The 14,418-nt window shown below is 47.0% G+C and overlaps 3 non-coding genes across 3 annotated transcripts; 1 reads left to right on the top strand and 2 right to left on the bottom strand.

The window, feature by feature from the left end:
- Nucleotides 1–7,347: 7,347 nt before the first annotated feature.
- TRNAI-AAU (transfer RNA isoleucine (anticodon AAU)) lies at nt 7,348–7,420 on the top strand. Its single transcript has one exon. It is a non-coding gene; the product is annotated as a tRNA-Ile (tRNA).
- Nucleotides 7,421–10,669: 3,249 nt separating this feature from the next.
- TRNAK-CUU (transfer RNA lysine (anticodon CUU)) lies at nt 10,670–10,742 on the bottom strand. The gene has a single exon. It is a non-coding gene; the product is annotated as a tRNA-Lys (tRNA).
- Nucleotides 10,743–13,651: 2,909 nt separating this feature from the next.
- TRNAS-GCU (transfer RNA serine (anticodon GCU)) lies at nt 13,652–13,733 on the bottom strand. Its single transcript has one exon. It is a non-coding gene; the product is annotated as a tRNA-Ser (tRNA).
- Nucleotides 13,734–14,418: the final 685 nt, after the last annotated feature.

The following is a 14,418-nucleotide window of genomic DNA, read 5'->3' as shown; positions in this document are numbered from 1 at the left end:
GGCACACTAGCGGTTCTCTCTGGAAACCGTGGGGAGCTGAGAGCACACAGGTCTGTGAGTCCACAACAACTTGGGAAGGGCGGAGTAACGGCCTATCACCATCTCCTTAAGAAGGACATTGTAACCCGGTGCAGAAAGAGAGGGTTGAGCATTGGAAAGTTCACCAAAGCACAGTTAATCGTGCAGCTGGAGGAGGATGATCCCTCTAAGGAGCAGATTCCTGACTCCAAATTGGGTTATAGCAGGATCTGGGAGCAGCTGGAGTAGTAGCCAGGCATCGCCGAGACTCCTGTCCCCGACCAGACGGGGGTCTTCATGATCGGGTTCCCCATTCGGGGATCGGAGACGGACGGGATTGGAGCTGAGTCCGAGAGAGCCAGAGGACTGTGAGAGACAGTGAGAGCCCGAGAAAAAGCTGCAGAAGCAGCAGCAGCATGAACTGGCGGAGGGGGAGCGGAAAGGCCTAGGGGCCCTCCCAGGGGTGAGTGGGGATAGAGCCCGGGGGGCCAGTTCCGCAGGCAACCTCGAGACTAAATTTCTGCCCCAGTTAAGGAGGGCGGGGGATGTGGACGCCCACCTTGCTGCCTTTGAGCAGGCTGGAGATTTGAACCAGGGGGACCCTGCGGAAAAGCCCCAGTATCTAGCTCCCTTGTTGGGTCCCAAGGCCATAGACTCCGTCAGCCAGATGGCTGGGGAGGTGGACAAGCTCCCACTCCTGACCCCAACCTGTATGTCTGTGTGGAGTTCCCTGGGGCCAGGCACCTCGAACCTCCAGTGGGAGCGGAAGGTGATGGTCAATGGGGAGACATTCGTGGGGTGGCGAGATCCTGGGACAGAGAGAACTTTTGTCAGGCCCCGGGCAGTGCAGCCTTAGATGCTGAGGTGCTGTGTGAGCTGGGTGAGGGTCCCAGGGACGAAGCCCCTTGCCCTGCCTATGGCCCAGATCCCTGTGCAGACCCAGGAGGGGTGGGGCTGGCTGGCCGTTGGGGTTCTCCGGGATATCGGCTGTGAGACCCTGTTGTGGGGTGACTGTGTCTCTTTGGGATAGGATCCAGGCCCTGCTCCGGTAACTGCCGAGGGTTTGAATTTGAATCCAGGGAATCAATCGATGGAGAGGGAAATGGTCAGTGAAAATGCAGATGACCTGACTGGCAGCAGGGAGGAGCTTCTAGGCTCAGGATACCTGCCTGCATGTAACCAGACCCCTGGGGCTAGGTGGGACAGAGAGACGCTCCTTGCTCTATTGCCCCATTGCAAACTGGAGAGGGGGGCTCAGGGGGCTCACGCTGCCTCTGAAGCAGCAAGGAAAGCAGCGAGCTCGCTGCCTACCCCTACTGGGACAGCGAGGGCAGCGCTGAGCACAGTGGGAGCTGAGACCCCAGCTGAGTGGGGGGAGACACAGGCAGGGCAGGGGATCTGTTGGGAGTGGCAAGGTGCTTGGTAAGGAAAGTCTGGATGAGCCTAGGCAGCCTTGTGAGCTGCTGACTGTGTCTAGTCAGCAGGGTGGGAAGGCGAGGAGAGTGGAAGATGAGTGTTCCTGGACCTTACCTGTTAGCTGGGTGGAGAATTGTGACAGGTAAGGAAACGTGCCTGTGTCTGCCAGGTTTATTGACTTGCCTATGGAGGGAGCTACTCTCATCGCCAAGCAGTTGTCTGTGACCAGCCCTGTGTGCTTGGACAAGGAGAAAAGATCCCAAGCTGTGTGTCTGGGAAAGAAGAATGTGTCTCCGGCTCTAAAAGGGGCCTTTCAGCCTGTGATGGTTGAGGGTCCTGCAGTTGTCTCAGAGCTGGTTCTGGATTCAGCTAAAGCCTTGGAAGGGAAGGGTCCTAAGTTTGTGTCTGCTCGGGAGAATGGCCCTGTAACTAGGTCGCATCCAGTTAGTGTCTATGTAAAATCCCAGAGACGAGACAATTCTGGTGCTTGTATTTTGCCTGTTGCTAGTGTGTTGTTGGAAAGGGTGCAGAAACTCTGTCTAATCAGGGTGAGATCCTAGCCAGGGCACAAGGAGAGCAGAAAGGTGATTTGATCGTGTTACCTACTGAGGGTGTGGAAACCTGTAGCAAGAAGGAAAAGATTCCTGAATTTGTGTGTGCCACAGGGAAGGAGAATGCTTCTAACCTTTTATCTAAGAAGTCTGTAAGTTTGCCTGAAAGGGGATAGTGTAGGAATCCGCCGGATGGGCCAGAGGTAATTCTGGATGTAAGGGAGACCCAGAAAGAGTCTGTTGTTGCTGAGGAAAGTGTTCCTCTAGAGCAAGCCCTAGGTGAAGAGGGTAAGAGCAGAATTTCTGTGAAGGGTGAATTGTTGCATAGAAAAGCCCTAGGGAAAGGAATCCTCATGGAGTTTTTGCGAGCAGTTTATTGCACCTGAAGGATGTGAAAGTGATTTAATCAAGAAAGCTTCAGTTCCTAACAGCCAGAAATTTTCTGTTGTGAATGGATCCACTGACTTTTCTGTTGAAAGATCCAGTGTGGAGAGCTTTGAGAAGGTCTTGGTGGCTTTGAACTTCCCCAGGTCACCGGCTAAAGTGACCCTGCTCAGTTCAATCTTGAAGGAGGGACAGATGTGACGAAGAGGGACTCTTCTTAATGTTTCCTCTGAATATTGTGGGGGTGCCTCAGTTTCCCCTGTGCAATTCTTAAGTCTCTAGGTGGTGGAGTAAAGATGTATGATCATTGCAGAGCCCTAGAGGGCAGGTGTGTGCAGGGGTCTGGACACGGACAATGGCTGACATCCTGTTTCCTGGCAACTGGTGGCCTGGTCCTTCCCCCCTGCAAGGTGGAAGCTGTGTGAGCTGTGTGTCCTGAAGACAGGCTGCTCACAGGAAGGCGACTGCCCCAGAGTCCTGACTGGCTTCACGGGGAGCAGTTCCAGAGCATCGCCCAGGGACTCCGTGACACCTCTCCTGGGAGCAGAGCTGCAGCAACCAGAGCCAGAGGGGCCAGAGAAGCAGCCCAGGGAGCTGGAGGCAGAGCAGCAGAGACCGAGTGGTGGGGCTGGGGCTGGGGCTGGAGGTGGAGCAGTCCGGAGCTGGGTGCGGTGAGCAGCTGGGAGGACCGAGGGGGACCCTGGGCAGTGGGCCCAGCACAGGGAGACGCCTCAGCCAGGAGGCTCTGCAGGCCAGACTTGAAGGGGGATTGATAACCCCGACAGTCCTCAGAGGAGTGGGGGAGGGCCTTGGATGGAGCAGGGGTTGGGAAGAGGCGGGGTGGGGCAGATAAGGGGTGGGGATTTGGGGAAGGGGTGGAGTGGGGTGGGGGCTATGGAGAGGACGTGGAGCAGGGGCTGGAGCAGCACCCAGCTGCACAGGGCGCCAGGAAATTTGCAGCTGCATACTTTGTGTGTGGGTAAGGATGGCCCTGGTGGTGACGCTAGGATTGAAGGATTATTTAGTGCGATAGCGAATTGTAAAACACAAACAAACCCAGTTAGCTTAAATTAGAGCTGCCTGTTATTAAAGGCTGTTTTCCCCACATCAGTTCCAAAAGTTCTTCTAGAAACGCCCTGGGTTCCCTCACACCTTGATGGGAAGTAAAGGGAATTGTCCAGTGCTGCCCTTGGCTCCAGGCTGATTTTTCCTGGGAGGGGACGTGGAACTGATATGTTTGCTGTTGAGAAGGGAGCCAGGCCAGGTCTCAGGGAATGAGAACTCCCAGCATCTTCCCAGCCCAAGCCAGGCTGCTGCCCTGTCCCAGCCTCTGTCCCCCTGGGGGCCCTGCATGTTTGACTCGAGAGCATGCGGGGAGCAGCCGCTGGCGCAGAGGACAGCCTGGGCAGGGCAAGAGCTAGGAGCTCAGCGCCAGAGGCCTATACTGCCTCCCTCCCCAGCAGCAAACAATCAGTCCCCACCCACACCCTGGACAGCAGCCTGGAGTTAAGGGCAGCACCCAGTGGGGGTTTCTCTTTTTGCCCCTACTGGGGTGAGCAGGGACCTGGGGGTGTTTCTAGCAGAGGAGTTGGCACTGAATTGGGGAACCAGCTTTTAATAACAGGCAGCTCACGTTCAGACAAATCTTGTTTCAAATTTATTTAGAACATAAAAGAATTCATAAGTAAACGGGCAGGAATTATTGGAACTCTTTTCTCTTAGTGTTCCCGGATATAGAAAGAAATGGCTATTTGGCTTTTCATGATATTGGTATCAGATTGGTTTGCTGTTCAGAATCAATGTACACACAAGCCTGTTGTGTTTCATTTCTTAGTTTACAGCACCATCATGTGTCCATTTCCTTCTCCTCCTTTGACACCTTAGAGACTAACCAATTTATTTGAGCATAAGCTTTCGTGAGCTACAGCTCACTTCATCAGATGCATAGTGTGGAAATTGTAGAAGATCTTTTTATACACACAAAGCATGAAACAGCCCCCCCCCCCACACACAAACCCACTCTCCTGCTGGTAATAGCTTATCTCCATTGGCCATTTCCAGCACAAATCCATCTTTTCTCCTCCCCCCACCCCACTCTCCTGCTGGTAATAGCTTATCTAAAGTGATCACTCTCCTTACAATGTGTATGATAATCAAGTTGGGCCATTTCCAGCACAAATCCAGGTTTTCTCAACACACCCTCACACACAAACCCACTCTCCTGCCGCTAAACTGACCACTCTGCTTACAATGTGTATGATAATCAAGATGGGCCATTTCCAGTACAAATCCAGGGTTTAACAAGAACGTCTGGAGGGGGGCTGGGGTAGGAAAAATCAAGGGGAAATAGGTTACCTTGCATAATGACTTAGCCACTCCCAGTCTCTATTCAAGCCTAAATTAATTATATCCAATTTGCAAATGAATTCCAATTCAACAGTCTCTTTGAATTGAATACACATTGTAAGGTAGATAAGCTATTAAAAGCAGGAGAGTGGGTTGCGGGGCGGGGGGGAAGAAAACCTGGATTTGTGCGGGAAATGGCCCAACTTGATTATCACACACATTGTAAGGAGTCTCTACGTAAAAGAATAAATGGACACAAATCAGATGTCAAGAATTATAACATTCATAAACCAGTCGGAGAACACTTCAATCTCTCTGGTCACACAATTACAGACATAAAAGTTGAGATATTACAACAAAAAAACTTCAAATCAGACTCCAGCGAGAGACTGTTGAATTGGAATTCATTTGCAAATTGGATACAATTAATTTAGGCTTGAATAGAGACTGGGAATGGCTAAGTCATTATATAAGTTAACCTATTTCCCCTTGTTTTTTCCTTCCCCCTCTCCCACCGGACGTCCTTGTTACTTGCACGGCTGTTACTCTGAAACCTTTCCCTCCTTTCTGTGCAAAGCGCTGGTATTTTGCACAGTAAAGGTATTTCCTGAGGAGGGAAAGGGAGCTGCATTCACTTAATGAGCAATCACTGGAAAATGAACATCAGAACAGCCACGCTATGTCAGACCAATTGTCCAGCTAACCAGTATCCTGTCTTCTGACAGTGGCCAATGCTAGGTACTTCTGAGGGAATGAACAGAACAGGGACTCATCAAGTGATCCATCCCCTGTTGGCCATTCCCAGCTTCTGGTGACAGATTAAACCCATTAGATGAGGCCTCCATCCCTCACAGAAATCATCTCCCTTCTTCAGGTAAAGGACATCCTGGATCTTTCCTTATCCTTGAAGAGACCAAGGGTTGGAATCTGCTGTATCCAGCCACTTCTGTACATAACAGGAACGAACACAAAGAGTTCCTTTAGAAGGAGCTGTCTCCTTGGTTCGCAGGTTAGACTTTTCTATGATTTTTCTTCCTCCCACACTTTTCATCACGCTTGGAGCCTGACTCAGTTCAGAGCTGAAATGCTGCCTCCTTGAACACATTCTAGAAACTGTCTGTGCTATGGACAGAAATGGGATTCAGACCCCCTTCTCTACAGGAAGCTATAGCTCGAATACATTGAAATACATTTTGCAACCCTCTGGGTAGGTGGGAAAAGAGAAGCCAGCTCAGCACATGATGAAACTGGAGCCTAATTCCTCCAGGGAGAGGAAGACCTCTTTCTTCTCTTTGTCCTAAACAGCCCCCTTCCTTGGATAACCCTTTGCTGGGATCTGAATGGATGGGGAACAGCCGTTTCTGAGGATTAATTTCACATCATATTTGGTGTTGATTCCTAGATTTTACAGCCAGACTAGATCACTATGTACATCCGGTCTGACCTCATTCGTAACAGAGTCCAGAGAATTTTCCCCAGTGACTCCTACATCCACCCCAACGTCTTCTGGTTGAATGAGCACGGTTCATTCAGAAAGTCATGAGGTTTGGATGTAAAAGGTGTGAAGTGATGGGAAAACTGGCCCTTCCTCCTAGTTTAAATTCTTTAACTCCTACATCTAGACAATAATACTCTGCTCTTTACTGGCCAAAAATGAAACCCAGGTCTCGCTAGGGTTGATTGAAGAGGTTTTTCTGTACCGTCAGCAGGGTTGAGTGGTCTAAGGCACAAGACTCTATATCTCAAGTCAGTGTTCTGGTCTCTGTATAGAGATGTCTGTTTAAATCACACTCCATTGGCTCATTTCAATCAGCTTCGTCACATGGAGACACAGTAGCTGGAGAAAGCCTAGTATGGCTGACAAAAACCTGTGTGCATGCATTCCCCAGTGGTTAGAATTTTGTGCTCTTACTTTAGATTCCCAGTTGGGGAAGGACTTTTCTTAACAAAAATTTACTTTCCATTCTTCACTTGCAAGTCAAACAAAAAATACAATATTCCCCCCCACCCCAATTCCCCATCCTTCTTCATGCTGCTGGAAAACTCTGTACCTTAAAGCCAAGGCTCTATGCCCTTTTATAGAACTAGATCTGCTTTTCCCCCCGATTCACTGTGTCAGGTTTCTCAGCTTTGGCTGCCCCGTTTGTCAACTCTGTGCAGGCAGGAAGCAGCCAAAGTGCTGATTTCCTGGCGCATTGGTTAGGGGATCTTGGTGTTTGCACAGTGTCTGCATGTCCATCTTTCACCTCCTTGTCCTCCCCAGTAAGCCGAACCCTTTCCCACAGATACTTCGATCAGAAACTGTAGTGACCCAAGGACCTGCAGGTTTCCCTCACTCATCTTTATTTTACTGCATTTCAGTGTTTTGTATGGTTGTCACTGGAAGCTGTCAGGAAAACGTCCATGAAAAAGTAGAGTGGATGTGAGCTTTGTTCGTTGTGAGATTTGTCTGTGTTTTGTGTCATTGTCAGATGCGCAAATTGGAGGTGCCCTTGCAGCATTTGTGAGGATTGTTTGAGTTAAAACAGAAGTTCTTGGAGTCGTTTGCTTCCCTGTTCTTCAAAGGGACACCAGCTGATGTAGTGGCTACTGAGAGAGCCTTCAAAAAGGGCCCCAAAAGTGACAGTAACCGGTTTCTGTAGTGTAGTGGTTATCACATTTGCCTAATGCGCAAAAGGTCCCTGGTTCAAAACCAGGCAGAAACAGTGCTGCTTTCTCTCTTGTGGCTCCTGTTGTCTTCTTTCCATCCAACTCCTTTCTCAGATACATCCATAGCTTCTATGCTTTCTTCCTCGTTGTTTTTTTTCCTTTCATGAAACTTGAAGTTCCAAAGGAGAATGTTAGCCTGCATGTTGAGGGGCGGAATAGACCATCATTTGGGAGACTGCCAGCTACATATCAAATCTGAGCATAGAAGAATCCCAACCCTTTGTCCTGCCAAGTTACCTCCCAGCCAGCAGTGTTCCCCCTCGCTTTTGTTGATTTTGAGCTAACCGCAAAGAGCCTCGTGTACCCTTTCCATGTCAGAAAAATCTATTTCCTGATGACTACATTTCCCCTCCTTTCCTCGCTAGGCAGGGTTGTGATGTGAGGACTCAGAACATAATAATTGGAAATCGCTAGCGTAGTCACAGCGTAATCATTGTGGAGCTTAAACTTTGTTCTGTAATCCAGCTAATATCTGTTATCTGCCCATGTATTTTCTGTTCCTAGACCAAACACTGCCCAGTTGGATCCGAGTTCTCCGGAATTCTCAGCTGTTTTTTCTGGGGGAGATTGGCTCCAAGCCATTAACATGGATCGATATAAGGATAACTTCACAGCTGCTGGCTATACAACATCACTTTCCCCTTTCTAAATAACGTTTTTCCCACAATATTTTTTAACACTCAACAGCTTGCTCATCTTCAAACCATGTAAACACAAGCTCTGAGCTACAAATTTCCTCCCTGTTCCCTTGATTTTTTTAGCACAGTAAATTGATATAAAAGAAACAGAAAACAAAACAATTTCCAATATTATACATTGAGGACAGGTCTTTTTTTTTTTTCATGCAGGTCCCCAACAGATGTGGGGACCCGCATGAAAACCTCCTAAGCTTATCTTTACCAGCTTAGGTCAAAACTTCCCCAAGGTTCAAAATATTCCACCCTTTGTCCTTGGATTGGCCGCTATCACCACCAAACAAATACTGGTTACTGGGGAAGAGCTGTTTGGAAACATCTTTCTCCCCAAATACTTCCCAAAACCTTGCACCCCACTTTCTGGACAAGGTTTGGTAAAAAGCCTCACCAGTTTGCCTAGGTGACTACAGGCCCAGACCCTTGGATCTTAAGAACAATGAACAATCCTCCCAACACTTGCACCCTCCGTTTCCTGGGAAATGTTGGATAAAAAGCCTCACCAATTTGCATAGGTGACGACAGACCCAAACCCTTGGATTTGAGAACAATGAAAAAGCATTCAGTTTTCTTACAAACAGACTTTTAATAGAAATAAGAGTAAATAGAAGTAAAGAAATCCTCTCTGGAAAATCAGGATGGTAGATACCTTACAGGGTAATTAGATACAAAACATAGAGAATCCCACTAGGCAAAACCTTAAGTTACAAAAAAGAGACACAGACAGAAATAGTTATTCTATTCAGCACAATTCTTTTCTCAGCCATTTAAAGAAATCATAATCTAACACATACCTAGCTACAATACTTACTAAAAGTTCTAAGACGCCATTCCTGGTCTATCCCCGACAAAAGCAGCATATGGACAGACAGAGACCCTTTGTTTCTCTCCCTCCTCCCAGCTTTTGAAAGTATCTTGTCTCCTCAATGGTCATTTTGGTCAGGTGCCAGTGAGGTTTCAACACATATCTTCACTTGTTGTTCCCTCAACTGGTACTTCATCATGCTCAGATGGGTTTTGGATAGTACGTGAAACTCAAACGGCCTCAGAACAGAGCATAGGCATTTTCTGATTGTGGACCTTTCATACAAGTAGAGCTATGCAAATCATTTATTTCCTTGCTTGCTAGCTAGCCTAACCTATATAATAATAAAACGAATTAACAATCATCCAGGTTGACCCAAGATTAATTTTTTTTCAGTTTTCTTGTTGAAACTAAATTTTTAAAAATCATTTTTGGTCCACCAAAATATTTCAGTAAATAAAATATTCATCCAAAAACTATTCACCCAGCTCCATAGACTAGTCTTCAGAATTAAGCAGCTGGAGGGAAGGATCAGTAGCCTCTTCCATTCCTGAAGTCTAGCTGCTGAAGGGTGGGATGGATCAGAAAATAACAATTGGAAATTTCTAAGCCAGCCTTTCAACACACACAACACCACTTTTCCCTTTTGAAATAACATTATTTCCTTAGCCCTTTTTCACTCAACCTCTTGTTCTTCTTCAAATGATGTTACCACAAGCTCTGAGATACTAATTTCCTTACTGCGCCCTTAATATTTTTAAAAACAACAAGGAGTCCTTGTGGCACCTTAAAGACTAGCAAATTTATTTGGGCATAAAATTTTGTGGGCTATAACCACTTCATCAGATGCATGAAGTGGAAAATACCATAGGTAGGTATAAATATACAGCACATGAAAAGATGGGAGTTACCTTACAGAGTGTGTGTGTGTGGGGGGGTCAATGCTAACGAGTCCAATTTAATTAGGGTGGATGTGGCCCATTTCCAACAGTTGAGAAGGAGGTGTGAGTATCAACAGAGGGAAATTATTTTTTGTAGTGACTTGGCCACTCCCAGTCTTTATTCAGGCCTAAGTTGATGGTGTAAAGTTTGCAAATTACTTCCAGTTCTGCAGTTTCTCATTGAACTCTGTTTTTAAAGGGTTATTTTGTTAAAAAATGGCCACTTTTAAGTCTATTATTGAGTGTCCAGGGAGATTGAAGTGCTCTTCTCCTGGTTTTTTAATGTTACAATTTTTGATGTCTGATTTGTGTCCATTTACTCTTTTGCATCGAGACTGTCTGGTTTCTCCAATGTACATGGCAGAGGGGCATTGCTGGCACATGATGGTATCTCTCAGGGGGAGGGATAAGTCAGGGTTTGAGCATTGGCCTGCTAAACCCAGGATTGTGAGTTCACTTCTTGAGGGGGCCATTTAGGGATCAGGGGCCAAAATTGGGGATTGGTCCTGCTTTGAGCAGGGGGTTGGGCTAGATGACCTCCCTGAAGTCCCTTCCAACCCTGATATTCTATGATCATGTTGGTAGATGTGCAAGTGAACAAGCCCCTGATGGTGTGGCTGATGTGGTTAGGTCCTATGATGGTGTCCCTTGAATATGTGGAAATGTCAATTTGTTCTCTCTTCCTGTCCTATCTAAGCTAAGAGGATGAGACATTTCCTGCATAAGATTGTTGAGAGGCAAGAAAGTGCATTTCATTTTAGGCTCACCATATAAACAAAAAAGTACACTTAAGGTAGTAAGATCAAGCACCCAACATGGGGCTCAAACCCATGACCCTGAGACTAAGAGTCTCATGTTCTACCAACTGAGCTAGCCAGGCTCTCTGTAGCACTTCTTCGAAGGCACAGTCACAGTGTGAGTTTAGATTCCTTTTCTGATATTTGCCTTCTGTCTTCATTCCTTCACTCTCCAGCTAGAAAGCAGGGACTATTACAAGGCTGGTTAGATGCTGGTTTCTACATCAGAGAGCTGGGGTTGATTTACCAGCTGGTCAGAGAAACAAGCACGGGAGGGTGGAATTTAGTGTTCTCCCACCATGGGGAGATGCTCTTTGACTCACATAGTGGGGGAGAGTCAGAAAAAGCTTCTCAGCTCCCAGAGAGGGGGTAGACAAGTAGTTCCCCCCAAGCGACACACACATTTTTGCAGGACATCAGACCTCCTGCGGAGAAGCTTCTCAAAGAATATGTGGCCCGAGCAATGTCAGAGAAGGGAATCACAGTTTGCCTTACGAGGTAGGTGAGGGAAACCTGTAGGTCCTTAGACCCCCCAGCATCTGATGAAACCATTTGTGGGAAAGAGTCTGGGGTAGCCGAGCAGGACAAGGAGAGGACAGAAGGGCTTGCAGCTGGTGTGCAATCGCCATGCTCCCAGTGGCCCAAAAGAAGCAGGGTTCAGCACTTTGTCAGCTTCCTGAGAGTGCAGCACTGACAAAATGAGAGCTACACTAAGGGGCAGCTGAAGCCATGAGACCTGTGAAAATGAATCAGCCTCCCATCAGGTGGCGTCAACTCTCCTCTCTGGGTTTCTATCCGAGAAATACTTTCAGCTCAATGATTTTTTCCCCTGACAGAGGCTCCAGGTTATAAACAGAAGAAGAAGGGGAGAGGAGTGCACTGGGGTCAATGAAAGCGGAGGAAAATTGCTCCTCTGGTGATTTCTTTGTTTTGCTCCTGTGATGCTGATGGAGGAACTGGAAGCATAATTTGAGATTGTGAGACCATGTCATCCATTTTTGGGGCTCGGTTTGTGACACTGAGCACAGGGGATCCTTCACTCTCTCTTTTTGTCCCTTCAGGGCAATGGAGACTGGAGCACCGTCTGAGATTGGCGAACTAGGAGCCTGAGAAAGCCAAAGCTGGTTGTCAGAAAGAAATGGCGCTACCTGGTCCTTTAAGTGGTGGGCTCTGGGGTTTTAACAGCTGAGTTGTGGGTTCGATTTCCACAGGGCAATGAAATTTTTCAAACAAAAATCTCCATTCATTCTGCATTTGGAATTGGGAGCAAAAGAGGGCTCCTTGTCCTTATCAACAAGGGAGAGAATGCCTTTTTTCTTAGCAAATATTTTTAAAGGGCACTGACTCGAGCTGCAGATCTCATTTCATTTGTATTTACAATGGAATGATTCTTTCTAGTATAGACAGAAATTCTTCAGCTAGCCTTGGATTCCACAGGAATACTAGAAGCAATGGTGTCTAACTAATACCTGCCTTTTTTTTGGAGAACAGGAATATCTGAGTTTTCCATGGACATTTCCCTTCCAGCACCTTGGGCCTCATCCAAGAATATAGGAAACCGACATGCAGTCAAATACATGGAAAGTTTCTCAGCAAAGGGTTCACTGAGAAGGCCAGGGGAAAAGTTTTGAAAGAACACTTGGTTATAATATCCCACCCTGACCTTAAATGGAAAGCAAAGAGATGACTCTCAGAGCAGACAACCAGAGTAGGTAGGGCACCCACTTACGACGCAAAACCACCGATTATGAGTCTCACGTTCTAAATTGTCAATGTACTGTGCCCTTCTCCCTCCACCTGTATATTGAACAGCTAAGCCTGCCTCCCCTCAAGCCATGTCAAGTCTCTTCTGGATAAGGAGCATGGAATTTACCCAACTAGGTGGCCTGAATGCACATCTTTGGAGGATCTTTGAATTCCCTCCAGCTTCTACCATAAAATGCTAAGCAGTTGGTTTTGTAATGTTACTGGAGAGGTTGAAATCATAGAATCATAGAAACGATAGAAATTAGGCCATTTCTTTAGGTAGAAGACAACAATTATGTCAGGAGGAAGCCCCATAGTTACCACTGTCATATAATGATGATATGGTTTGTACAACATGTGTCTTGTGAGGTATCATTGTAAAAGTTGTGATCTGTTGAACATTAATACCTGGTTGGATGGTGTGTGCTAGCCTTGTCTGGGAAGTGATGAAGTTTTACTGTGTGTGCGTTACTGAAATATGTTCTGAGGTTGGGAAGTGCCCACCACCAGCCTTCAGGTGCGACAATGGAAAAGCCAGGCTTGCTGCTGGCCTATTAAAGGTATCCACACTCACAAGGTCTATCCCAGGAACCGTGTATAATGCAGACTTCTCCAAGATAGCACAGAGACAAAGGAGACTGCTTGACTTACATCCTAGCAAAGGAGCTTTCTAGAAAGTTGGAAGAAACTATGAAAGAGGGGAAGAGACATCATGACTTATCCTCACTCCCCCATAAATCAACACCTGGAAACACATCAGGAGGACAAAGACTGCACTGAAATAATTCAGAGATCAGAAGATAATAATAATAATAATTCATTCAAATCAAAGTCCCCAAACAGACTAGTATTGGTTTTTCAGAAGAAAATTTTCATTTTGGGAGATTTTGTTTTCCCAGTCAGACCTTGCCAAGGGAAGCAGAGAGAAAATGTTTGAGTTGCCTCCTTCAGAACAGCTTGGCCTGGACACTCTAGTTGTGGGTCACTGTCGTGGTCTTGCTGTGGACGGGGGTATTTTAATAATTTGAGAAGGTCCCAGGGTGTTTGGGGGAGATTATGAGGATGTTACCTTTTGAGATAAAATATAGAGAGCTAGACAATTCTTTCAGCACCACATTTCATTTAAAGCAGGTCATCTGAGTTCCTGAGAAGGTTTTTGTTTGCAGGAAGCACCATGGTTTGGTCTGTCATCGTACCAAAGGGGGATATGGTTGTTTGAAAAGGAAGAGAGAAGACTGAATGCCTTTGATGAGGATGGGATTCGAACCCATGCTTGCAGAGCACAATGGATTAGCAGTCCATCCCCTTAACCACTCGGCCACCTCATCTGAGCTGTCAGGAAAGGACACAAGGAGAAATCTAACGCCAGCAGAGATAGGGCCAATAAGTAGTATTTAAATACTAAGCAAAAGCAGGGTCTGAATGAGCTCCCCCCTCACATCTAGTGAGGAGTTGGGAGGAAAGACTTCAGGAACAGACCGTTTGCAAAGACACGCCTACTCTGCCTAGGTACACAGCGTGATGGAGCCGTTTTGCCAGAATGACCCGTTTTGGCTGCTGTCATGTTACAAATCACTTTAGCATTCAGTGAAATAAAATGTTATTATTCTTCCTGTATGAGTGAAGGGCAGCAGAACATACCAAGTCCATCCTGATTGAGGGGCTAGGTGGGTGAGGAATACCTTTTATTGGACTGCATAGAAGTGATTGAGGACTTCACCTAAACCAGTTGTCCCAAAAGTTCTGCCTTCTTATCCGTGTCTGCTGCCTCTCGGAAGCTGCAGTCGCGAACCAGGGCTGGGAGTGGGGCCCTTGTTTCCTGGGAAGAGGGGTGTGGACGGAGGTAAGGGGGACGAGGCTGAGGCAGAAGCCAGGGGCCCAGGCTGAGGGTGGGGTTCGGGAATAGAATCATAGAATCATAGAGTATCAGGGTTGGAAGAGACCTCAGGAGGTCATCTAGTACCACCCCCTGCTCAAAGAAGGACCAATCCCCAATTAAATCATCCCAGCCAG

Source organism: Eretmochelys imbricata, chromosome 28 (assembly GCF_965152235.1).
Source record: "Eretmochelys imbricata isolate rEreImb1 chromosome 28, rEreImb1.hap1, whole genome shotgun sequence".
In the NCBI taxonomy this organism is placed as follows: Eukaryota; Metazoa; Chordata; order Testudines; family Cheloniidae; genus Eretmochelys; species Eretmochelys imbricata.
This window is presented reverse-complemented; position numbering and strand designations above follow the sequence as displayed.